Source organism: Stegostoma tigrinum, unplaced genomic scaffold (genome assembly GCF_030684315.1).
Source record: "Stegostoma tigrinum isolate sSteTig4 unplaced genomic scaffold, sSteTig4.hap1 scaffold_57, whole genome shotgun sequence".
Classification (NCBI taxonomy): Eukaryota; Metazoa; Chordata; class Chondrichthyes; order Orectolobiformes; family Stegostomatidae; genus Stegostoma; species Stegostoma tigrinum.
This window is the reverse complement of record NW_026728505.1, coordinates 2,213,099-2,240,804: the sequence shown is the minus strand read 5'-3', so window position 1 is coordinate 2,240,804 and position 27,706 is coordinate 2,213,099. Positions and strand designations below refer to the sequence as shown.

The 27,706-nt window shown below is 43.4% G+C and overlaps 2 long non-coding RNA genes across 4 annotated transcripts in view; one reads left to right on the top strand and one right to left on the bottom strand.

Moving 5' to 3' along the window:
• Nucleotides 1-23,608, bottom strand: LOC132208911 (uncharacterized). The gene is made up of 5 exons (XR_009445027.1): nucleotides 22,884-23,608; nucleotides 14,257-14,315; nucleotides 11,324-11,397; nucleotides 7,131-7,330; nucleotides 1-3,932 (listed from the first exon to the last, which is right to left on the bottom strand). It is a non-coding gene; the product is annotated as an uncharacterized LOC132208911 (long non-coding RNA).
• LOC132208910 (uncharacterized) overlaps nucleotides 23,233-27,706 on the top strand; it is a 16,836-nt gene continuing 12,362 nt past the window's right edge. The window contains exons 1-2 of one of the 3 annotated variants that reach the window (XR_009445026.1): nucleotides 23,233-23,426; nucleotides 27,063-27,104. This is a non-coding gene — a long non-coding RNA (uncharacterized LOC132208910). Of the gene's footprint in view, nucleotides 23,427-27,062; nucleotides 27,228-27,706 lie in introns of all 3 variants that reach the window. The other 2 variants (XR_009445025.1, XR_009445024.1) reach the window with 2 other exon arrangements.

The following is a 27,706-nucleotide window of genomic DNA, read 5'->3' as shown; positions in this document are numbered from 1 at the left end:
GTTGCTGTCTCTTTTGGTGAACTTGGTTCTTCATCTTTCTCAGAGTTTGGGCTGTCAAAGGTTTTAGACCTGCAATTATTTAAGACCACAAAACCGTAAGACATAGGTGCAGAAATTAGGCCATTCGGCCCATTGAGTCTGTTCTGCCATTTCGTCATGGCTGATAAGTTCCTCAACCCCATTCTCCTGCTCTCTCCCCATAGCCCTTGATCCCCTTGATAATCAGGCACCTATCTGTCTCAGTTTTAAATTTCCTGGCCTCCACAGCATTCTGTGGCAGTGAATTTCACAGACTTAAAACTCTCTGGCTGAAGAAGTTTCTGCAAATCTCCAATTTAAAAGGTCTTGTCTTCATTCTAAGGCTGTGCCCTCGGGGCCTCGTCTCTCCTACCGATGGAAGCATCTTCCCAACAACCATTCTGTCGAGGCCATTCAGTGTTCTGAAAGTTTCAATTAGATCACCCCTCATCCTTCTAAACCCCAAATGAGTAGAGTCTCAGAGTCATCAACCGTTCCTCATATTTTAAGGTTTCAATTCCCTGGACCATTCTCGTGAACCTCCTCTGAACACGTTCCAGGGACAGTACATCCTTCCTGAGATATGGGCCCAAGTCTGCACGCAGTACTCCAAGTACGGCCAGACCAGAGCCTTATAAAGCCTCAGAGGTACAGCCCTGTTTTTAGATTCATATCTTTTCACAATAAATGCCAACATTGCATTTGCCTTCCTGACTATATAAGGCAAAAACTAAAGACATTTTAAAAAAACACTTGCACCCAGAAGTGGCTTCATCACAAAAGAACCAATGAAATATTTAGTGTCAAATCCATAAGACCATAAGATATAGGGGCAGAATTAGCTCATTCGACCTCCTCAGTCTGCTTTGCCATTCAATTCTGGCTGTGATGTTTCTGAAGCCCAATCGCCAGCCTTCTTCTGAAACCCTTGATCCCCTTATTAATCAAGAACCCATCTCTCTCTCTATCTTAAACAGTCCGAATGACGTCGGCTTCCTGCAATGTTTTCCTCAGATTAACCACTCCCTGTCTGAAGAAATTCTTTCTTACCTTAGTTCTAAAGGTTGGCCTCTTCACTCCGCGACTGTGCCCGCATGTCCTAATCTCTCCTCCTAGTGGAAACATCTTCTCTGTTCCATGTACAATCCTTCCAGGCCTCTCAGTATTCTGTAAGTGCCAATAAAATTCCCTCCCATCCTTCTAAACTCCATCCTAAACTGAACCAAAACCCTCAACCACTCTTCAGATGACAAGCCCTCTCAAGTTGTCAAGTCCTATTCAACTGGATTTGTTAAACAGGCAACATTTCTGATGTATGTAACTACAATAGATCGAGATTTGTTTTTCCCTTCCAAGCTCTAACAGGTGGTTTGCAAGTGACAGGAGTTGAGTCTGGAAGAGGAGCTGGGGGAGTTGCAAGGAAGAAGGGATTTCAACTTTCACACAAGTTCTCAAAGCACAATGGTCTGGATTTTTTTGGGCGATGCGGGGAGGTGGGACATGTAATAACACTGCAAACAGAGTTAGAGAGTCAAGTTTTTCAATATATTTACTGGCAGTGCACAGTCCAATGTTTGGAAAAGAAATATTCCATTAAAGACTGTGTGTTAATGCATGGCCAATCATTCGCTGACAATTAAATTGGAGGTGGGAGGATTAGGAAAATGGCAGGGAGGGAGTTTACCACCTACACATTGCAAAGCTATGTGACATGGGCCAGTTCTCTTTTTCACCTGGGCTCTCCCTGACATCTAAGGACTGCCTCCCTCACTTTCCTGATGGCGCCCACTTACACAACCTCAGTGACAATCAGCATTAACAGTAGGGCTGAGAAAGGTGCTGATCTGCCATCCCTTTCACTGGACTAGCAGCTGTCAAAACTGAGCCAAACCGTCAACTGGTGAGTAACCCGGCAATGATCTCTTTGTTGGTCACCGCTGGAATCGGCCAAGGCCTCCAGGTTGCAGTTCCAGCAGAAGGCCTGCAGCATGAACCACAATCTTCCATCTAAAATTTCTTTTTACAACACTAAGAACAGAGCAAATATTAGAACAACAGCCAACTGTTTCTTTAATGTAAAAGAACAAACTACAGAAGCCGACAAGCTGAAAGAAAAGCAGGCATTGCTGGAGAAACTCAACAGGTTTTGCAGCATCTACAGACAGAAAACAGAGTTCAAGTTGAGCCAAGCGACACGTCTTCAGAGATGCGAAGTTCTGAACATGGGAACCTCAACTCAAAATGCCCACTCTGCTTTCTCACCACAGATGCTGCTAAGTTTCAGGAGAAAGTCTCTAAATAATGTTCCTGAAAATGGCGGCCTCCAGAGGTTGCCCTTCACATAGTTGTATTCTGATTAAAGCATCATTTCCTCACACATTGGATCAATACTTACTTTCTGATCTCAGCAACTGTCTCTAGAGGAATTGGATTTTCAAGCTCCTCACAGCTCGGAATGTTAGCATTGTTTCCGCTGCTGAAATTAGTTGTGAAGAATGTCATTTTAAACAAACACTTGTACCCAGTAATTCTTAGCTCATCGGTAGTTTCCTTTGTATTCCTTGTGCTCTGAATAAAGCAAACCTTAACCACATATTGTATTCAAATTTACTCTTTCATGACAGATTTTAGAGAGCATGGTTTCCCATCTACCTTGTAGTTTGCACCGTCAGGTGATCTGCAAATGGTCCGAAAAGTGTTATCAAGTAAATTTGAGGAAACATCCACATCCACAAGAAAATTATCTCCATACACCTGAAAGACATTGAGTCGGCATTTCGTGCCATTGAGAGCTAATTTTCTAACAACGGGTCAAGACGCAACTACAGAATATGGTGATTGGTCTCCCCAAAACCCTGAACAATAGTTTACAGGATAAGACCGTGAGACTGGAGTGTGGTTGTAAAGACAGAGAGAGGGACAGAAGGATGTAACAGATTCATATATTCAACATTTTATATTTGTTGCAAAGTCTAAAAATATCTCAAACAAAGAGCTCCTGGCCCAAATATAGAAGGGCAACCAACTTTCCAATGAAGAACTTCAGATACTGTCTGTACATACAGGGCTGAATGTCCCAAGTCAACTGGCCTTGGCCTGAGACATGACATTCTTGGCAAAGTGGAGGGGAGTTCAGGAGGAAAGCTGAACTCTCTTCTGCACCATTATACTGTATTGTCAGTGGTGGGCAAAGTAGCCGGCTTAACGACGCACTGGGCATGAATTAAGTCACCAGCTGAGAGCTGCACATGTCTGTCTCTCTGGCAAATATTGGAGCTCCTCAACTCCTACAGTGGACATTGGCCTGCAGATCTCCTTTGTATAAGCTCAGCAATACCAACCGTAATGACAGCAAAGAAAAGATTGCAGCTCTGCCTCTATTTCATTCTTGGTCAACTGTTTTTATAAAATAGATCACCCTCCAGATGTACTGCGAGTAGGTTTTTCTTCAAAACCTTCACAGGAGATTTGAAAGACACCACAGGCAGACTGAGGGGAGGGGAGAAGGTGGGAACCTCAATTCTTCATGTTGTATCCTTAATTCAGAGCTCAGCTATCTAAATGTTTGGCGACAAATGGAGATCTGAATAGTGAATGGATGAGCAATTTTTCACTGAACACTTTTGGATCTTTTCTGTTGATACAACTTTTCTTTTTAAACAAACAAAATCTGTGTAGATTTTTGATACAATCAAGCAACTTTGTTAATGTGACTGCTGCTGTCTCGTGTTTGCTGCATTGCTGTGGGAGGAAGGCCCTCCATAGATCTTACAGGAAGTGCCAGCAGGTTTTTTAACATTGTTGTATTTTGGATGAAACTTAATTAAGTCACACATAAGATTAAATCTTACTTTGTGCTCACTGAATCGATTACTGGAATCTCTTCTGCCTCTGAGGTGTCAAAGCTTCCATATCTGCAATTGGTCAGACAGCACAAACTAAGTGATTTTAAACAAGCTTGAATCTACAATTTGCATTCAGCCACTGAAAAACATCTGAAGGTTCAGGATTTCGGCATTTGAAGCCTTGATTACCGAGTTTGTTAATACTTTGCATTGAAACTCCAATTTGGCATTTTACAGCATACCTGCCACTTCCCATACAAGGAGGGAAGAGTAAAGCATTCAATGTGGTTCTGTCTCATCTGATCGTAACTTCAAATCTACATTCCTGCCTCTCCTAATGACCTTTCACCTCCTCTCCCTCAACAAGTATCTGTTTATCTTTGCATTTACAATATTCCAGAGCTCTGCTCTGCATTTAATTGCTTTCCAAATTACTTAACATGTCTGTACACGATCATTTTGTGATTCATGCACGAGGATACCCAGATTCCACTGTATCTCAGAGCAATGCAATCTCCCTCAATAAAAACAAAACTGCTATTCTTTCTGCCAAAATGGACTTCAAATTTACCATATACAACTCTATTTGTCAGATCGTTGACGACTTGCTAAACCTATATTTCTCTGCAGTATTCCGAAGTCCTCTAAGGTTAATTTTTTAGCGCATCTTTGTCACGTCACCAAATCTGTCAGTCACAAATTCATTCCTTCAGAAGTCATGGACTGATCGTCAACACTTGGAAAACTTGGGCAGGAACAGATTTTTAAAATTATAGTCATACTATACGATCCTAACCATTTTGAACTCAAGTTAATTCTCTGTCTCAAATAAAAACCTCAGTAAATGAGAACACTTAAGTAAAAAGAGATGAATTCCCTGGATCTAATTACAGAACACCAAAATAACTGTAGCATCTAGTCAGACTGTTTCTCCCTTTCACCACGGATAAAGGAAAATTTTGAAATGTAGGGTGCGTGTAAGGTGAACGGATGCTATAAACATCCGTTGAATTATGATGATCTTTTAGCCGAATTAAAATGGTTGACTCAAACACTAATCTTAAACACAAAATCTGTCCAATTGGTAAAATGGGTTTGAAATTTGAATGGCATGGAAGCCATTTTGTTGTTGACTTTTTAAAAACTCCAAGAATCTCCCTGCAGATGGAGACTTTCACCAAAAGACAATGGACAAGTTAGAGATCAAAGCAGCCAAAGTAATAAACAGCTACATTGTGAAAGGAGGAGACAGTAAATATAACAGATGACTGTCTTAACCACAGCTACCTTAGAGTTTAATGAGAACCAAACTCCTCAAATTTCAACAAACCACAGTTTGCTGAGATTCCTTGGTTTTACGAAATTTTCGTTTTACCTTTCAAAGAATACCATCATCTAAGAATGACCACCGGCCTAACACAAAAGCAAATAAGAAAGTAATAACCTGCGAAGAATCGTTGTCCACTATCTCACCTCTGAGAGATAACATGAGACACATGAGTGAGCTGTGATGTTTCAAATTCTACGGCAAGAATGGGTCACCCTTTTTTAAAAACTCAGAAGCTTATTGCTGGAATTATTCTGCTGGAACATTTATTTAGTTGGGCAAAGAAAGAGAATATTTTGGCAACAGGCAAAAAGAGAAACCCAAATTCACTTTTGAAAGGTCCAGCTGGATCGATTTCTGCAACCCATTGGGTTCATGAAAGCCAGCTCATTAGCTTACTGCTTTGAAGAAAAATCTAATCATCTCTGGTTATTTGCTGATTTTCTCAAATTTTATAACCATAGCACATTTGGGAAACTTCTCCTACCCAGGGATATCCCTCTAATGTCAGAGGTACATCAATTGAAGGTCAGCAGTGGTGAGAATCGCTTTGTACCCGAACTGAGCTTTGATAAGTTACCCCAAAACATCATTTGTGAAGTACATAAACTGTTCAATGCTCACCCAACGTGCAAAAAACTAATGTATAAAAACTGAGGTGACGAGAGAAACCATCACTGATGTCATTTGAAAAACATTTCACCCATTATTACAGAATTGCGGTATTCCTGCATATTTCAGTTGGAAGCAGACATTCATTTGACCAACATTTTAGTTTTGCAATGAAGGTTCCTCACCCTGGACTCAGCTTCCAAACTTTGATTGTTATGCCCAACACAGACTTACAGACAATTGATCAGAGATAATGGGAACTGCAGATGCTGGAGAATCGAATTAACAAAGTGTGGAGCTGGATGAACACAGCAGGCCAAGCAGCATCTTTGGAGCACAAAAGCTGGCTCTAGGCCTGACACGTCAGCGTGTGTGCTCCTAAGATGCTGCAGAGCCTGCTGTGTTCATCCAGCTCCACACTTTGTTATTACAGACAATTGATAGGCTTCTTTCAATTAAAGTAACATTTTTCCATTCACTACATGCAGAAACTTAAACATTCCAAACATAGTTGTAGGAAGCGCCAAACTACATAAAAAGCATTGAAGGAAGTCAACGTCACTGTTTATCTTTAATACCAAGGTCTAGACATTGTCCTAATACATTCACCACACTTTTTAATCGTTGTATTGTACTGGTTCTCGATCGCTTCATTATTGCGAAAAAATAATCAAAAATACATTGGCACCTGTCTCAGCATTATGTTTTGTGAGTATGTTTTATTCACTTCTGTCCCAAATCACTAGCCGGGTGCTTAAACATGATTTGTGCCACCATTTGGGATCAGGGATATTGGAAAGCGATGGGGGCACAAAACAGGAGAGCTGAAGGACTGCTTTGCCTTGTTGTAAACAAACAAGCTCATCAGTCCCACTGCAGTCTCTCTTTATGAAGGACTTCAAGTCTAATTACTTTTAATCAAGTTATTCAAACTTATTATGGCACATGACATAGGAGATAGAATTTGAATCTGGACCTTTTGGGCAGAAGGTGTAGGATAAAACCATCTGTGTGGAGGATAAAATCCTCCAGAATACTTTAAAAAATGTGGACTTTTCTGATGAAACTGGATGAAAGTTAAAGCCCAAATTTGCAGAGCTTAACGTCCGAGGGATTTGGGTGCAGGTAAGTTCATGTCTTCAATGAACAAAAAATCGTCTCCCTGACTGAGGGTTGGATGGAGATTCTCAGTTTCCTGAGAGTTGTTTCCATATGGCTAGTTTCAGCGATTCATTGCCAGAAGGATTAATAACAAAAATTACTCGAAAGAACATACTTTTCGATCATTACCATTAAACAAAGGAGATGCTCATTAGATTTATGCTCACTTGTCCAGGAGGATGTACAACACACTTTCAGCAGTGGTATATGCTTGGTATGTCGAAAAGAATGTGCAGATGTAGAAACGCTCCTTGTTCATGAGAGCGATTACAAAATTTTCGACGAGTCTTTTTGAGGTCTCAGAGTTAAGAATTTGAACGTTGGAGGTATCGACAGTGAGATGTGATGGAAGCTCATCTCCTGATGCCTACAGAGAGTACGAATTTAAAAAGTAAATGTGATGCAGGAACAACGTTTATTTGTACAGATCTCTGACATGGTAGAAACATTTCAAAATGCTTCACATTTACATAATCATTTAAAAATCACTCCAAGATTCATGAAGCTAAAACTAGGACAGGCCACCAAAAGCTTGGTCAGAAAGATTGGTTTTGAGGACAAAGAGGAGATGTTTTGGAAGAGTGTCGCAGAACTGGGTAGCTGAACACACCAATGACAGAATAAAGAAGATCAAGCATGCAGGGAAAATCAAAGTGGCCAGAATTAGAAGTGCAAAGATATGAGCATTGAAGGGCTGGAGGGGAATACCATTGATGAGGAGATACAATATGTTCAATCCAATGATAAAGCAGCTGGTCACTTCATGTATTACTTGAACCATTCAAAGAAAATACAAAGTTAAAGTCAAAACATCACAGAAACATGGCCAGCTAGATTCATATAAAACAGAAATTTGAGCCTTGGAGTTATTTTGTATCGATCTCAAGAATATTAAACCATCATTTTAAGTAAATAAACATTTAATATTAAATCCCTTCAGCTGACCACCCACTATTTCTCAATTTCTACTTCAATCCAGTCATCAGATGGGCCAGCAAGTTTCCACAACAGAGTAAATGTGGAATTATGTACAGCAACTTCTGTCTACAGCTCGAGGCCACAGCAAGCTACCGGAAATTAGACAGTCTGGCTTCAATCCTGTTTGAATTCTCTGCTAACAATATCACTGACTTCACATTTCTGAACAATATTGTTTTTAGGAATCTAATTACTCTTGAAAGCAAGCTTACATAACTGGTAGGAAAACAGAGAGGTGTAAAATGTTTGCTGACTTGGCGGAAAATAGAAGGAGGGAGAAACTGAAGAAAAAGGAAACCTCTGTTTTTTTTTGTTCCACAACTCATGCCATGCAAGGTTTCTTCCAATGTGCTGCCTAAGGGTTATCATACTTGATGCTGTGGAGTGTGCAAAAGAAATTAAGAACTCTCACAAAGAACTTCATAGTTCAAATCGCATCAAGCACCCCTATATCAAATTCAGTTTCCTTCATGTCAGCAGATGAATATACCTTTGGGATTGGGCAGGGGTCAGGGTGGAGCATGTCAGCAAAGGAGGGAATTGGAGCACTCTTTAAGGAGCCTGATTTGAAATTTGAAATCCAATGTGAACCTCTCAACTTTGCCAGAGTAGCTGGCCGGTTCAGTCAGAATGATGAATTGTCTGTAATCACAGGAAATGTATTTCCAAGACTTGTTCCAAGTAATAGAAAATTGTACAAAATGTGTTTCAATTAAATGAAGTTGTCGTTTTAAGAACTTTACCCCACACAAGTATAAAAAAGCATGACTGAAGAAAAGCATAACCTTCAAACAAAGATAACAAAGTGTGGATAATAAAATGTGAGGCTGGATGAACACAGCAGGCCAAGCAGCATCTTAGGAGCACAAGATGCTGCTTGGCCTGCTGTGTTCATCCAGCCTCACATTTTACTATCTTGGAATTCTCCAGCATCTGCAGTTCCCATTATCTCTAACAAAGTGTGGAGCTGGGTGAACACAGGAGGCCATGCAGCATCTTAGGAGCACAAAAGCTGATGTTTCGGGCCTAGACCCTCCATCAGAAAAAGGGGAGGGGGAGAGGGTTCTGAAATAAATGGGGAGAGAGGGGGAGGCAGATCGAAGATGGATAGAGGAGAAGTTCGGTGGGGAGGAGACAGACAAGTTTCGAGGCAGGAATGGAGCCAGTAAAGGTGAGTGTAGGTGGGGAGGTGGGGGGGATAGGTCAGGCTGGGGAGGTCGGATAGGTCAAGGGGGCGGGATGAGGTTAGACAGAAGGAAATGGGTGTGTGGCTTGGGGTGGGAGGAGGGGATAGGTGAGAGGAAGAACAGATTAGGGAAGCGGGGACGAGTTGGGCTGGTATTGGGATGCGGTAGGGGAAGGGGAGATTTTGAAGCTCAAATTGTTTATGTGTCACCATATTTTGATCCAGTAAGACAAATAACATTAAAAATAAATTGATGTTTTATGACCATGCTGACAATCTCAGCAAGAGAAATTACGTAATGTCCATGTTTAAATATTACAAGAGCAAAACTATTGAATGGTTGCAATACGTTACTAAAATAAAGGCTACCAGCTGTCAATACATTGCTTTCACCATTTTTAATGGTGAAATCTCTGTTCCTTCCTCTCTCACCCTACTTCTCATTCCTTCCATCTGTTCTGTTGTTGTGGTACCAGGCTATCAGCTCCCCTACTCAAATTTACTTCATAATCATTCTTCCCGCTCCTTTCCTTCCCATTCATCGCACGGTGTAACAGAAGAAAGGGCAGGATATCTATGGAAGGATGTGCCCTTCAGTGTTCTAAGTTTTCACAATGCCAGCAAAAAGGAAAAAAAAATAATCGAGCACAGTAAATCACAGTCCCTCAACGCACAGTTTTTGCGGCGATAATTCAAAACTGGTGCATTTTCACAGCATATTGAACATATGCAATTAGTAAGCAATCAACAGGCATGGAGGAAATCTCTCAAGCAGATATTAACATGTCAATAAAAGCAGGATGGAAGAGTTGAAGTTAATTATGCAGTGGAGAAAATCAACTGAAGTGTGCACATTCAGGTTTCAAATATTAAGTAGAGTTCCACATGAACATTGTTTTATTTACCTCTCGTAGTCAAAATGCCACAACACACTAGCTTGCCTGACAGATGACATGTTCTCTTCTTGTTTCAAATTCAGGAACTGGTTTGCAAATCTGGTTCAAATTTGGACTTTGTTAACTGAAGGTTGCCAGGCACAGCATGTGGCAGAGCAGTGGAATGTGGGCAGTGATTGAAACACCATCTAATGTCCACACTTAACTCCTATTAACACACTCCAGTTTGTGGCTATAAGTTAGTTCTAGTCATGATGATTGTCAAAAATTTACGAAAAACATGACAGTTATTTTCACCACCCCCACTACACGACATCAAGGGACACAATTCCTCTTCATGATTATGTCGTTGTTCTATGTTCATCATGAATGTAAATTGGGTGACTATTCTATCTCAGTCTTAAATTGAAAAGAAGAATTTGCACGTCGCTTACTTAATTAATACCAATTAGAAAAGTTGAACAGATCTCTATCCTAGTACACAGCATACTTTTGTTACTCCATTTGTCTTACAGTTTGCTTGCTGAATATCTCAGAACTTAAACGATATTTTCTGAATTCATAGGAATAAGGTCTCTTGAGCTTGCTCCATTGTATCACATCATGATGTGTTTCTCTCTTAACTCCATTTATCCACCATTTATCCATTTACCGTGAATACACTGGCATAACATAAATGGCAGTCTTGAAGTTCTGAATGAACCCAACAGACTCCAACTTCAGAAGCTCCAACGGACAACATTTTTGGAAAAACGTCTGTCGCCAGATTTCACACCCAACGGACATAGCTTGGATTTGAAAAGTGCAGCAATAGATATTTCCTGACATAAACAGTCAGTGATTATCACAAGAAAAACCCGCTTGTCTGTTTCAAAGTGACCCACCTTTCGAAAAAAAAAGTCACCATTATCACACCACATCATAGGGCTGTGCTCACATGAGTGAGAGAGAGAGACAGCTGGTGGTTGTTTAACCAGCATGTCAGGCACGGGGAGAAGTTGAGAAGGACAATCCCTCATGGTCAACACAAATGTTGTTTACTCTTTCAATATCATCTTGCTCTTCCTTAGAACAATTGAAACTTTAAAAGGCCAAGTGAGCAGACGAGAGCATCAGCCTTCAAATATTTCAGCTCCCTCAGAATGAAATGGGACAAACCTGTGACCAAATATATAAAACATCTTGCACATCGTGGAAGAACGTGCGAGTGAGTGAGTGTTGGATGGTATATTGGAATATGAAGAATAAGTAATCGGGGATTGGAATTTGTCATGTGTAAAAAACCAAGGATAGTACAAACCATTTTTATTCAGAGTAGTATGACGGAAATCTGACTGCTTCGGCAAGCTGACTGACCGGAAATAACAGTCAAATCTATAAGATAAATGAAAACATCATGACAGACAAAACAAAATTAAACATGTAAAGAGAAAGACTGCCATAAAAATTAAATACTAGACCAAAAAAGATAAAATGCTGACTTCAGTGTAGTTACATCTGTCCATGATCTGTTTGCTCTTCTGATATCACATTGCTCTTGCTTAGAAAACACAACTCTAAAATCCTAACTAAGCCAACACGGACGTCAGGTTTCAGACTTTTTAGGCCACTCAAAATAAAAATCAACAAAGCTTTCACATCAATATATAAATAAAAATCACTCTACACACCCTGGAAGCACTGTCTCAGAATCTAAAGGGAGTAACCCACAGTCGAGGCAAGGTAGGCTGCCTTCATGCAGGATAGGTTCACCAAGAGCAGTCTCTGGCATTAATACAGGGTAATGGGCACTGCCAGATGGACACCCGAGGCAGTCAGCTTCTCAGAGTCCACACCTCTGCAGTCCAGTGAGTGGGACTCAGTCAGCCCAGTGGGAGACTGAACCCAGTGTGGGGAGTGGGGAGAAAACAGCTGGGAAACTGTAGAGACATCAGTTAGATGTCGGGTCACCTATTGCTCAGTCTGTCAAGGTCGCTCAAGGGGGCTGCCACATCAGTCCTCATTGTGCTCAGTGATATTACACTGAGAACTGTCTGACTCCAGGGTCAGGGTGCTGTCATTGATGCAAGGCTGACAACTACTACTTTTCAGAGGTGTCAATGGACCGCTGCTGTTTTAATCTCGTCGGATATGGGAGGCACGGTGGCTCAGTGATTAGCACTGCAGCCTCACAGTGCCAGGAACCCGGGCTCGATTCCAGGCTCAGGCTGACTGTGTGGAGTTTGCATATTCTCCCCGTGTCTGCATGGGTTTCCCCTGGGTGCTCCCACAGTCCAAAGATGTGTAGGCTAGGTGGATCGGCCATGCTAATTTGCCCGTAGTGTTGAAGGGTGTGTGGGTGAAAGGAAGATGGGTCTGGGTGGGATGCTTCAAGGGGCGGTTTGGACTTGTTGGGCTGAAGGGCCTGTTTCCACACCGTAGGGAATCTAATCTAATTTAATATGTCACAGATGAGTATGAGCAAATGGAACAAAGGAGCAGGAATATTTCCAAGATAACAAAGTGTGGGGCTGGATGAACACAGCAGGCCAAGCTGCTGCAGTTCCCTGATAATAAAATGTGAGGCTGGATGAACACAGCAGGCCAAGCAGCATCTCAGGAGCACAAAAGCTGACGTTTCGGGCCTAGACCCTTCATCAGAGAGGGGGATGGGGGGAGGGAACTGGAATAAATAGGGAGAGAGGGGGAGGCGGACCGAAGATGGAGAGCAAAGAAGATAGGTGGAGAGGGTGTAGGTGGGGAGGTAGGGAGGGGATAGGTCAGTCCAGGGAAGACGGACAGGTCAAGGAGGTGGGATGAGGTTAGTAGGTAGCTGGGGGTGCGGCTGGGGGTGGGAGGAAGGGATGGGTGAGAGGAAGAACCGGTTAGGGAGGCAGAGACAGGTTGGACTGGTTTTGGGATGCAGTGGGTGGGGGGGAAGAGCTGGGCTGGTTGTGTGGTGCAGTGGGGGGAGGGGATGAACTGGGCTGGTTTAGGGATGCAGTGAATTTGGCTTTTACTTTTATGGTGTTTTCATTTGTCTTTTAGGTTTGATGATACTTCACCTTTCTCATTCCTCAGACTCCAACCCACTTTGATTCTGAAAGGTATGAGTTATCATTAATTTTTCACAAAGCACAAGCTTCAATCCAGTTCCTTGTCTCCCTGTGTTCAGTCAGGCATCGACTCACTTATTCCAGACCTCACATGGAAATTTGCCTTTCGAGACAATGGGAACTGCAGATGCTGGAGAATCCAAGATAACAAAGTGTGGAGCTGGATGAACACAGCAGGGAACTGCAGCAGAGATAATGGGAACTGCAGATGCTGGAGATTCCAAGATAATAAAATGTGAGGCTGGATGAACACAGCAGGCCAAGCAACAAACAACTGCACCTCCCAGTCGCAAACCATTTCCACTCCCCCTCCCATTCTCTTGATGACATGTCCATCATGGGCCTCCTGCACTGCCACAATGATGCCACCCGAAGGTTGCAGGAACAGCAACTCATATTCCGCCTGGGAACCCTGCAGCCATATGGTATCAATGTGGACTTCACCAGTTTCAAAATCTCCCCTTCCCCCACTGCATCCCTAAACCAGCCCAGTTCATCCCCTCCCCCCACTGCACCACACAACCAGCCCAGCTCTTCCCCCCCACCCACTGCATCCCAAAACCAGTCCAACCTGTCTCTGCCTCCCTAACCGGTTCTTCCTCTCACCCATCCCTTCCTCCCACCCCCAGCCGCACCCCCAGCTACCTACTAACCTCATCCCACCTCCTTGACCTGTCCGTCTTCCCTGGACTGACCTATCCCCTCCCTACCTCCCCACCTACACCCTCTCCACCTATCTTCTTTGCTCTCCATCTTCGGTCCGCCTCCCCCTCTCTCCCTATTTATTCCAGTTCCCTCCCCCCATCCCCCTCTCTGATGAAGGGTCTAGGCCCGAAACGTCAGCTTTTGTGCTCCTGAGATGCTGCTTGGCCTGCTGTGTTCATCCAGCCTCACATTTTATTATCTTGGAATCTCCAGCATCTGCAGTTCCCATTATCTCTGCTGCAGTTCCCTGCTGTGTTCATCCAGCTCCACACTTTGTTATCTTGGATTCTCCAGCATCTGCAGTTCCCATTGTTTCGAAAGGCAAATTTCCATGTGAGGTCTGGAATAAGTGAGTCGATGCCTGACTGAACACAGGGAGACAAGGAACTGGATTGAAGCTTGTGCTTTGTGAAAAATTAATGATAACTCATACCTTTCAGAATCAAAGTGGGTTGGAGTCTGAGGAATGAGAAAGGTGAAGTATCGTCAAACCTAAAAGACAAATGAAAACACCATAAAAGTAAAAGCCAAATTCAACATGAAAAGAGAAAGAGTACGATCACACTTAAATACTAGACCAAAAAATATCAACTGCTGACTTCAGCCTCATTATATATGTCAAATATTCATTTGCGCCTTCACTGTCTACTTGGTCTTCCTTCAACAATTTAACATTTTAACTTGTCAACTGAGCAGCCAGGACATCACCCTTCAGATACTTCAGTTCAAAATGAAACTCAACGAAGCTTTGCTCTAATTCAACTCCTTGAACATCGGGAATGATTTCCCAAAGGGCCTTTTTCATCCAAATACTATTTTTTGGCTGCTGTAATGTAGGAAAGGCACTGGTTAATGTGCAGAAAGCACGTTTTCATGAATAACAATTGGTAATGACTAGTTTCTCCATTGAAACAACATTCACTGAGGGATAAATCGTAGATGATTTATACGGGAGAATTCCATTCTTGTTTTTTTTGCGAATTGTTGTGATAATGGGATCTTGTGGTCATCCGAGATGAACATTTTCCCTGCTAATATCACCTTCAGCAAAGACCAGAAGAAACATTTTGCTCCATCAAAGAGTGGACACAAAAATGTGGCCAATATAATTTTGGTTTTGGCAAGTACTGGAACCATTGTGACCCACAACATACACGCATCAATTCAATCGGGTTACCCCACATTCACATCATTTTTCCAGTTTTCCCGTCTTTGAAATTCGTACTAAAATCTAATTTCTTTACAAATAGTGTCCAGTATATATTGAATTCAAATTACCTCAAAACTCTTCTCACAACCAAGAGTGATACCACGAAGGTATTGCTCCTTTCCCTCCGCTTCAATTCGTGTTAGTTCTAATTACACTGATGAGGGAGAGAAAAGAAATAAGCGATTCGCACTTGAAACTGCAGAGCTACAAGTCTGCAATGTTCACCTCACGTTGTCTCAACATGAAGTGAAGACACACAGCAGTTACTGTTTATTCTTGTTTGTGTTTATGACATCACAGGCAAACCATTGTGATGTCACTGGGCTTATTCTTTTTTAAAAGAAAACCTTCCTGAGAAAGAACACAAAACCTGTTCGAGCAGTTACCTGCTGTTTTCCACTTCATCTCCGTGTACGCGGTTGTCATGTGGGGAGGGCTTGTTTGTAAACGTGGGCATCATGTCATGGATGCAGTTTCCCATCTTCACCATCTTCCCTGAACAGCCTTCCTGGTATATTGCCCATGGAGGTGAAGGCACCAGGAGGCCTGCCCACATGTGACCAATCCGTCTATTAATTTATTTGGTGGCCAGACTGGCTGGTCAGCTGTCAAGAGGAAGGATGGTCTCATCTGTCCTGAAAGTCCATTAAAAACATCCTGGAGGTTAATTCAATGTTTACATTGACCTTCGAATCCTTTGCACTCCTCTCATCACAGTCACAACAACACTTACTGTTATGTCCTGCATGTTCACCAACTCTCTATTCATGCTCATACATTACCTTCAGTTCCAGAGCCCTTCCCTTATCTATTAGCCACCAGTGTGACACCCTACAAAGTGCCTCTTGGGAATCCAAGTGCTATGCAGCTGTTGGTTTCCTCTTTGCGACCTCACTTGTTTGACTATCAAAAAGGAATGAAATTGTCAAACATGCCTGGCCCCAGGGTGACCTTGAACTTACCTGCAACTGCCCTGTCTCCATCATGGAAAGTCTTCTTCTGGATTGACCACGTTGATTTAATCAGATGATACGATTTTTGTTTTAAAAGCATTGCTAAAACATACTTAATGAAGAGACATTATTAAGCACTTTCCCAACTGATTGAAATCATGTTAACTGGCTTTATTCCTTATTTTTGCTCCTCCTTCTTTCTTACATAGCAGTGTTACAACTGCTAATTTCTACTGAACTCAGACTTTTCCAGAATCCAGGATGTTTTGGAAAACCAGAAACCAAAATATCTGCGATGTCTGAAGCTGGGCTCCAGGGGTATTCAGTTTCTTGGAAGGACTGACAAGAAGGAGGAGGTAGGTCAGCTTTGCTGGTTACGGAATAAAATTAATATGGTAATGACAATGGATATTAGTTCTGGTGAAATGGAGTCTGGGTACAGTTTAGAAACATCAAGGGACAGAAATTGACAGTGGTCGATGTATATACACCCCAGTCAACTCGCGTGGTACTTTTAGCAGAAGGCACTAAAAAGGAAATTGAAGACACCAGCAGAAAGGGAGAGCTCTACTACGATGAAAGGTCACTGACTTCAAGAGTCAGGTGACTTCAGTTGGCATAAAGATTGGGCAAAGCAAATCAGTTATCATTGCATACAGGAGGAATTCCTGACGTACTTTTTAAATTCATTCACGGGATGAGGGCATCACTGGCCAGGGTAACATTTATTACACATTCCTAAATGTCCAGAGAGCAGTTAAGAGTCAACCACATTGCTGTGGGTCAGGAGTTACATGTAAGCAAGAATGGCAGTTTACTTCCCTTAAAGGACAACAGATTCATGCTCATCATTAGACGCTTAATTCCAGGTTTGTATTGAATTCAAATTCTGCCGTCTGCTGCAACTGGATTCAAACACAAGTCCCCAACATAGTATCTGGGTCTCTGGATTAAGTGTCCAGTGATAACAACCTCAGGCCATTGTCTCCCCAATGAAGTGTGTGCTGTGCGGGTTTCTGGGTCAACACTTTGAGGAACCAACAAGCAAAACTGAAGTTTGAGGTGGGAAGACTGTGCTCATGCCCCCTCGGGGAAGTGAACCTCATTTTCACCCACAGAAGGAAACTAACAAGGACACCTTCCACCGAGAGTGCCAGAGGCTTTCGGAGAGAGCAACCCCCAGAAAGCAGAACGTCACTCACTTGGCTCTACTGTCCCATTCCAGACTCCAAAACTAGAACCTATTTACAGCAACAAATGGAAGTATTTGATGGATGCCCTGGGTTTGTGCTCCTCCCCCATTGCTCACCTACAGTTTTCCTGCTTCACCTTGTACTTCCAGCCAAACATCACTGATGTCAGCTGCTTCCTGCCATTCCAAATGCTCCTCCTCAAGTGGAAGGACAAACAGCAATGTGGAAATTCAAACACATTTCCGACCTGTGGAGGAAATGATACTGTTATAATTTCAGATAATTTTTAAAGGGCTCTTTTTGACCTTTGAAGCAGGGGGTGTACAAACACTATCACAGGCTCGAACTCACAACCACTTGTTTCTGAGACCAGTGCTCTGACCACTGAGCTGTGCAGCCAGGCACAAGACATGGAAAGAGGGTCTCATGTATTGGAAATAACAAAAGAATAGATAACTGGAGACTATTATATATCAAGACGTAACAAAACCGAAACAGAGCAGAGGGGCATCATGTGCAGAAGGTTGGGAGAATGCAAGGCCGAATCAGACAGTGTCCTGAGTGCCATAAACTGATCTTTCCTGCTGGTCCAGTGATTACGATTCAGTGCCTTCACTGTCGTAGCCTGTTCATGGTTATCATTTAAAGTAATAAATCTGAAATACTGACTGATCTTGAGAAGGAGAATTATGTCATTGATCAGTCAAAATCGATTCACTCCATGTTACAGTTCCACAGCAGCAATGCCAGCTGAAACTGCCTGGCATGCAATCAGTTTAAAACAAGAATAGAGGGGAGGTCAGGAAAAGTGAAGTGCCATGGTAGTTTGTGAGAGGTGACTGGAGGCCAAGTGGAGCCAGGTTCAATGTGGGTGTTGAAGACCAGTCTTCACTGTTACCCTGGCATACAGATCACATTGGATCAATCACACAAGGATCCTCCTTTGTGTGTTGTCCTTTGCACATCACAACTCGGGTCAGTGCCTTGAGGGGCTCGGATAATTTTAATTTTGAACATCAGCCGGCAGCAAAATGACATGACAAACTTTCCCTAATATCAGTACACCCGGATAATGAAGGCCATCAGTTTAACTGGGACAACATAACCGTAGTAGTGCAATCCAAACATAGCCACACATGGGAATTCCTAGAGGCATGGTTCTCAATCCATAATGCAGTCGGCATACAAATAGAATTGGACCCCATATGCAACCCATACAGAACAGAATGCGAAATGACACAAGTTGCCGGAACAGACCGGGCAGTATAAATTTCAAGTGGAGGAGAACAACATCGCTTCTTCGGAAGTCTCACTCATGACGTTACCTTGCGTGGTGACGAAAAGTCTGAACGAAAACAAGCCAGCTGGGCGAGCAAGTTTACAACTTTACTTGTTATCTTTACCGTTTAATGTGTGGCTCAGTGTCAGTCTTATACACACAGTGTTCTACCCGCTTCTCCTGCTGTACACAAGGTTTCCCAGCAAAAGGCAGCTTTGTGTGGAACACATGCAGTTTCTCCTGACAATAGGTACTGTTGCCATGAGCTGGGATATGAAATATACAATGAGCTGAAGTAGCCCCACACTCAAGTTACTCATTTACCTTTTACTTTCAATTTTCAATTTCCAAAACCCAGCAATCCATTCACTTAAGCTGCTGGGAACCTGACAAAAACAGCGTTGGCCAGACATTCCTCTTCGGGAGTGTCTGTCAATTTGCAAGGGTAGAAAAGCTGTCAACTTCACTCGAGTGAGAGAGGATACAATATTCCAAACTTCCAATTCAAAATCAGATGCCGTATCAATTACACCACTGGCTCCACACGTCTTGCTGCAGCTTTCATCCTGTCGATTGCGATGTAATCAGGGATACTGGCGGAAAACCCATTTGCAAGGTGAATATCCTGCAAAATAATCACTGTCGCTGCCGCACTTCAACGTTCTCCACTTTGTGAAGCGGTGAATGTCACTGGCAAACGAAACACATTAGCCCTCACATGCCTGGCTGTCACCTGTTTCTTTGCCACCTGTTTCTCTGCTGGAACTTGCCATTGCTTTGTTCACAGTCACTGCAAAGTTCTGCCTTGCATTTTTTTTTATTAAATTATCTCCTCCCAACTTAAAAACATTCCCTAGTCTTGAAATCTCCCATCCTTGGGAAATGACGACCACAATTCATACTATCTACATGTCTCATTATTTTATGAACTTCTAACAGGCCGCCTCTCAACCTCCTAAGCACCAGCAAGAAAAGTCAAAGTCTATCCAACCTTTCTTTATAAATCAAAGCTTCCATACCAGGCAACATCCTGGTAAACCTCTTCTTAACGCTCGCCAGCTTCATGATATGCCTCCTGTAATTGTGTGACAGAAACCGCACATTGTATTCCAGAAGAGGTCTCATCAACATCCTGTGCAACCTCAATATGACTTCCCAACTCCTAAACTGAAACAATTGAGCAATGAAGGCTGCCGTGCCAAAAGACTGTTTAACCACTGTCTAAATGGGATGGAAACTTCAAATAATCATGTACCTGGATCCCCTAAGTCCATGAGTAGGCACCTTAACAGTGAGAGAAAGTCTGAGGGAGGATGAGGAATAGTTTTGAATTTCTTTGACCTCACATCTGAAGAAATTTATTGTACACATGCAGCTGAATAAGTTCAACAATTCATACTCCGTGAAGAACTATAAATGAACCTGAAGATTTTTCAATTAAAAAGTAAAGTTAGACCCTCTCGAGTCAGAAGGAAGCCATCGCTGTTCTGTTTCTGAACTTCTCTTACCCAACAGGTTCTGCAACATGTCCATATGAAGATGGATAAGGGAGAACCAGTGGATGTAGTGTACCTGGACTTTCAGAAAGCCTTTGATAAAGTCCCACATAGGAGATTGGTGAATAAAATTAGGGCACATGGTACTGGGGGCAAAATACTGAGTTGGATTGAAAATTGGCTGGCTGACAGGAAGCAAAATGTAGTGATAAATGGGTCCCTTTCAGAATGGCAGGCAGTGACCAATGGGGTACCACAAGGTTCAGTGCTGGGACCGCAGCTGTTTACGATATATATTAATGATATAGACGAAGGCATTAGAAGTAATATCAGCAAATTTGCTGATGACACAAAATTGGGTGGCAGTGTGAAATGTGAGGAGGATGTTATGAGAATACAGGGTGAGTTGGACAAGCTAGGTGAGTGGACGGATACGTGGCAGATGCAGTTTAATGTGGATAAACGTGTGGTTATACACTTTGGTGGCAAGAACAGGAAGGCAGATTACTATCTCAATGCAGTCAAGTTCGGTAAAAGGGAAGTACAACGAGATCTAGGTGTTCTTGTACATCAGTCAATGAAAGCAAGCATGCACGTACAGCAAGCAGTGAAGAAAGCTAATAGCATGCTGGCCTCATAACAAAAGGAATTGAGTACAGGAGCAAAGAGGACCTTCTGCAGCTGTACAGGGCCCTGGTGAGACCGCACCTGGAGTATTGTGTGCTGCTTTGGTCTCCAAATTTGAGGAAGGACATTCTGGCTATTCAGGGAGTGCAGCGTAGGTTCACGAGCTCAACTCCTGGAATGGCGTCCGGGACTATCATATGTTGAAAGATTGGAGCGACTGGGCTTGTATACACTTGAGTTTACAAGGATGAGAGGGGATCTGATTGAGGCGTATAAGATTATTAAGGGATTGGACACTCTGGAGGCAGGAAGCATGTTTCCGCTGATGGGTGAGTCCAGAACAGAAGACACAGTTTAAAAATAAGGGGTAGGCCATTTAGAGCAGAGTTGAGGAAAAACTTCTTCACCCAGAGAGCGATGGATATATGGAATGCACTGCCCCAGAAGGCAGTGGAGGCCAACTCTCTGGATACTTTCAAGAAAGAGATAGATAGAGCACTTAAAGATAGTGGAATCAAGGGTTATGAGGATAAGGCAGGAACAGGATACTGATTGTGGATGATCAGCCATGATCGTAATGAATGGTGGTGCTGGCTCGAAGGGTCGAATGGCCTACTCCAGCACCTATTGTCTATTCATTCACCATATCCAGATACATGAACGTTGGATCACTCTCCAAAGGTATCAGTACTATTGCCAATCCTCAGTTACATCTGGAGAACTTGATGTTTGACCTTTCTGAACCAGTGCAGGTCATGTGGTGAAGTCGCACTTGCAATGCTATTAGGTAAGGAGTTACCAAATGATCGTGAAGGATTAGTGATGTTTTCCAAAAGAACAATTTAAATGTTTTCACATATTTGATTCAATCCAATGGTCTGACATATTACACAAGGTTGTCACAAAACAATATTTGATACCAGGTACTTATTAGGACAAGTGACCCAAAACTGGCCAAAGAAGTAGGTTTCAAGGAATATCCTGAACAAACAAGGGGACTTTGAAAACCACGGATGTTTAGGGAGTAAATTCAAGAGCTTATGGCCTTAGGAACTGAAAACATGAAAAAGGTGGGAGTTAAAACCAGAAATCCACAGGAGGTTGGAAGTCAGGGAGAACAAATGTCTTGAAGGAAAAAGCAAAAGGACAGTAGATGCTTGAAAGTTGTAACACAAGCAGAAATTGATGTAAAACTCAGCTTATCTGGCAGTGCTTGTGGAGAGAGAGAGCAGCATTACTGTTTTGTGTCCAGTGACCCTTCTTCAGATATATCTCAGAGGGGTTTGCAGCTGGACGGACTATCAAACGAAAGTGGTGTGATGCCAAAATTTCAAAATAAGGATATGAATTTCAAAACCTTGGTGCTTTGCCACTCAGAAAATGTTTATGTTAGTGAGCACAGAATGGCAAAACTTGAAGATGTTAAAATCGGTGAAAATAAACACATGGGCAGCAGATTTTTGGATCAGTTCAAGATTTCAGGGAAGTAGTATTAAGAAGCCGGCCGGGAGTGTGTTTGGGGAGTTAAGTCGAGAGGTAGCAAAGGAATGGATGAGAGTTTCAGCAGCAGATGACCTGAGATGCTGTTGAGGTTGAAATTGTATGTGGTCTTTGTGATAATGAGTGTGGGGGTGAGTAATGTGGTTAGAAGCTCATCTTGGGGTGAAATATTGCACCCTGACTGTGACCAGTGTGTTACCTGCCAGTTACCAGGGGCAGGGATGGAGTCAGTGGCGAGGGAGTAGAATTTTGCTCCCAGCCTGGATTGACATTTTTCATTGTCTATTTAAATGTGATCTATACCCCTTTTCAAACAAGAACGGACTTGGCAGCAGAACTAATTGGTGAACCAACTGTCAGCTTTATTGAGACAAAGTGTGGAGTTTATCTGTTATGAAGTAAACTACAGTGACAAACTCAGATAGCTACTTACAGTTGAATGTGGATTATACTGCTTAAGTCAATAACTAGGCAGTAGAGCAGTGAAACAACTTATTGGAGTTTCTGCAGCCGCGGTCTTCAAACTTTTTCTTGTGTTGGGCTTTTATCTTCTGATTCTCGTTGCTTTCCATTGCACAGACCTTTCTTGAGAATCTCTTTTCTGCTTGTTCTTTTTTGATTAACCTCCCTCTCTGCCCAATCACAGTTCATATGAACAACACTCACCTCACTTCACCACGTGATGTTCTTCATATTCATAATTATTCCCTTTACATCTTACCTGAGGACTGCTAGACCTGTATTTATTACCCTTATTTCACCGCTATTTCTCTATTGGCTGACAGAGCGGTATCAAGAGTACCTTTAGCTTTGAGCTGCAGGAAGCCTTTTCAATCGCGACTTATTAAAAAATAACAAAAGAACTGGGATGTTGTCAATCAGGAACAAAAGCAAAGTTGCTGGAAAAGCTCAGCAGATCTGGCAGCATCTGTGAAGGTAAAAAGACAGATCCAGTTTTCAGTCTCATTCGTCTCAAAATGAAACATTGCGACGACGTTCATTTGCTTCGAACAATAACACAAAGCACTGCGCATGCTCCAGCTCACAGTGAAGTCTGGCTGATTGATGTCAGTGCGCGACCAATAGGAGCACAGGTGTGCCGTGCATGACCGGACGGATGTCGCCCAATCAGAATGAAGGGAGGGCGGGATCAGTGAAAACCACGTGATCATCCACGAGTGCGGTGCAGAGTCGCTGAGATAACCGGAACGGCAGATGCTGGAGAATCCGAGATAACACGGTGTGCAGCTGGATGTACACAGCAGGTCAAGCAGCATCAGAGGAGCAGGAAAGCTGACGTTTCGGGCCTAGATCCCTCGCTGAGACCAAGATTTGTGCAATTGAGGTAAGAGCAGGCCACAGTAAAGAAAGCAAAACGGTAGAAAGCTGGAGGGAAGTGATATTCGTATGGGTTTGGAAGTTTTACAAACAGTTAGTGCACGTCGGAAAACACACCCATTTGAAACTCCCAGACTCACGTTTGCAGAAAACAAATCAACGCCTCCGATGGCGATAGGCCCGTGTGATCGTCACCATCTTTATTGGGGGCAGTGATCCGCGGGGCGCATGCGCGACAGCTTTGAAACTTTAAAAGGGCCGGGGGTGAAGCTGGAGGAACACAACAGGACAGGCAGCATCAGAGAAACAGGAAAACTGACGTATTCGGGCCCACACCCTTCAGAAATGGGGGAGGGGAAGGGGATGCTGAAACAAACAGGGAGAGAGTGGGAGACAAGTGGAGAGGAGACAGACAAGTTAGAGGTGGGGATGGAGCAGGTAAAGGTGAGTGTAGGTGGGGAGGGGATGGGTCAGTCTATGGAGGACCAACAAGTCAAAGGGGTGGGATGAGGTTAGCAAGTAGGAAATGGGGGTGTGGCTTGAGATGGGAGGAGGGGATAGGTGAGAGGAAGAGCAGGTTAGGGAGGTGGGGATGAGCAATTGTTTATTGCGAACTGAGTGTAGGTGTTCTGTAAAGCGGTCCCCAAGCCTCTGCTTGGTTTCCCTGATGTAGAGGAGGCCAGAACGGGTGCAGCGGTGCAGTATACCACATTAGCACCTGCATACCCCATACAGATGGCCTCAAAGCCCTACGCTATTTCCTGTCCTGCAGGTCTGACCAGTTCCCCTCCACTGACGCCATTATGTGCTTCGGTGAACTCGTCCCACTGCCTACAGACAAAGGGGGTGGCCATGGGTACCTGCATGGGCCCAAGCTTTGCCTGCCTCTTTGTTGGAACAATCCCTCTTCCGTACCTCTTCCTCCAGTACATGGATGACTGTATCGGCGCTGCCTCGTGCTCCTATGAGGAGCTCGAACAGTTCGCCCACTTCACCAACACCTTCCACCCCAACCTTAAGTTCACCTGGACCATCTCTAACCACCTCTCTCACCTTCCTGGTCCTCTATTTCCATCTTGGGGAACAATCTCAAAACCGATATATATTTCAAGCCCACTGACTCCCACAGCTACCTAGAATACACCACCTCCCACCTGTCAAGTTTGTTTTCGGAGACCCTCACGGACGTGCTGCAATAACAAGACACTGACCTGTTTAGAAAAACACCAATCATTTTCTTACCAAGCAAGTACAAGCTGTGAAGAATCACTGTACTCAACCCGGCACACAGTGCAAAGTCTCACAAGGAGTTCTCTCCGGACAGTCCCTGCTTTTTATACTTTACAAAAGACATGATACAGAAAACGATTTCACAACCTCCAATGACATGATACATAAAACAATTACTACAACAGACAAAAACAGGATACCAAGCAATTATTACATCGATAACATAAAAGACCAGGATATAGTATCGATTGCTTGTGAAGTAGCTGCTCATGGCAGGAGGTGATTTTGAGTTGTTGTCCGGGACAGATTGTGATTTCAAGTTGCCAGTATGTCTGGCTAGGACAAAGTCAGTGCCCTGGCCCCTTAGTCAGCGACAGAAGTTACATGCTTTAGAGGTTTCACACCTTTACAAAATTTCCCCAACTAACCCTATTTGATACAGATTGATTCTAATTTCAGTTCAGTCAGGAAACTTAAGACAGTGTCTGCATGCCGATGTGTGAGAAGATAAGGAGTTACAAAAGCTTTACACTGAATTCCTAGCTGGGCAGGAAGCTTCAGGGCAGTGTCTGCATACCGATGTGAGTAGATAAAAGACTTTACTTCTATAAATCAAAGTCTCTGTATAGGAATCAAATGCAGATGAAAGACTTTGATTTCTATACTTCTTTAAATTAATGGGATGTTATCACATTAACATCTCACACCCACCCACCGTCCTGCAAAAATGCCATCTCCTATTCCCAATTGCTTCACCTCTGCCGCATCTGCTCCCAGGATTCCACTCCCGTACATCTATGATGCCCTTGTTTTTCAAGGACCGCAACTCCACTCCCCACCTCCCCACCAGAGTGGTCAAGAACACCCTTGACCGTGTCTCCTGCATTTTTCTACAACTCCTCCCTCGCACCCTGTCCCTGCAATAACAACTGAAAAAGAATCCCCCTCATCCTCACATACCACTCCACCAATCTCCGGATCGAACACGTCATCCTCTGACACTTCCGCCATCAGCAATCCGACCTCACCATCAAAGACATTTTTCCCTCCCCACCCTTGCTTGCCTTCCGGAGAGACCAGTCTCTCCGTGACTCCCTTGTCCGCTCCACACTGCCCTCCAACCCCACTACTCCCAGCACCTTCCCCTGCAACCAAAGGAAGTGCTACACTTGCCTCCACACCTCCTCCCTCTTTTCCCCCCCCCCCCCATCCCAGGCCCCAAGAAGACTTTCTACATCGAGCAGATGTTCACCTTCACATCTGCCAATGTGGTATACTGCATCCCCTCTACCCGTTGTGGCCTCCTCTACATTGCGGAAACCAAGCGGAGGCTTGGGGACTGCTTTGCAGAACACCTACGCTCAGTTTCCAAGAAACAACTGCATCTCCCAGTCACGAACCATTTCAACTCCCCATCCCATTCCTCAGATGACATGTCCATCCTGGGCCACCTGCAGTGCCACAATGATGCCACCCAAGGGTTGCAGGAACAGCAACACATATTCTGCCTGGGAACCCTGCAGCCCAATGGTGTCCATGTGGATTTCAGAAGCCTCAATCTCCCCTCCCCCAACTGCATCCCAAAACTAGCCCAGCTTGTCCCTCCCTCCCTAACCTGTTCTTCCTCTCTCCTATCGCCTCCTCCCACCTCAAGCTGCACCCCTATTTCCTGCTTACTAACTTCATCCCACCCCCTTGACCTGTCTGTCCTCCCTGGACTGACCTATCACCTCCCTACCTCCCCACCTCTCCTCATCTTTACCTGCTCCATGCCCGCCTCTTTAACTTGTCTGTCTCCTCTCCAAATATCTTTTCTCTCCATCTTTGATCTGTCTCCCCCTCTCTCCCTATTTCGTTCAGAATCCTCTTCCCCTCCCCCATTTCTGATGAAGTGTCCAGGCCCAAAACGTCAGCTTTCCTGCTCCGAAGATGCTCCTTGGCCTGCTGTGTTCATCCAGCTCCACACCTTGTTATCTTGGATTCTCCAGCATCTGCAGTTCCTATTATCTCTTATCCAAGAGAAATGTTTGTTTCTTATGGATTTTTTTTCCCAGACTGTTGGATCATAGCAGCTCACACTGCTCTTACTCACTTCTGTGCTCCCTGATCACCTTTGTCGGTGTCTAATCTCTTCAGTCTCTAATGATGGATAGATTTGATCTCTGTAGTATTTTACTGTAATTTCCTTGTACCTTTTTTGTAAATAAATTTTCCACTGCTGCCCACCCCCTGACCATGTGCTGCTCTCTTACCAGATTAATTTTTGAATGGTATCTTTCACAGTCAGGAAATATTTTCCCAGAAAGAGAGTGTATTTTTCTTCCATTTCAGACCACCAAATTCTACAGCGTTTTTATCTGTGTCATTCATTTTGCACTTCTGCAGCATTTACTGTGTGTTTCTCCTTCCACAGATACCAGCGATCGTTGCCAAAGCCCTGTCACCTGTGGAGAAGGTGATGTTTAACTTTCGTGTGCTACTGCAGTTTGTATGATAAAGGTGCTCTCACAATGCTCCATTTGAGAAGTTACAGATCATTCATCTAGCGATACTGAAGAGCTACTGAAGAGCTAATGGTGTATGTCCAAATCAACAAACTATTTGTATTTTTATCATGTTTTATAATTTCACAAAAATATTATCAACAAACTTTTGACGTAAGGCCATATTAGGTCAGGTGACCAAAAAGTTACCAAATCTACAGGTTTTCCTGACTCTCTCAAGGAAAGCAAACCTAAGAGGTTTATCAGGGGAATTCCAGATCACGTTTTCTGGCAACTTTAGAAACAGCCTCCAATAGTGAAGGGATGATTAAACGCATTGTTGGAGTCTGGAACTAAATGAGTTATCGAAGTCTTGAAGGTTGTTTGGTGCAGGGAGATAGGGCTCATCACAGCCAGGAATTAAATCACGGGTGAGAATTTTAAATTGTTGCTTATAAATAGGAGCCTTTGTGGTTCAGGGAGCACAGTAGTGATGGTGAACAGGTCTTGGTACAAATGAACTTGTGTGCAGCAGAATTTTAGGTATTCTTGAGATTGCAGGGATGTTGAATGT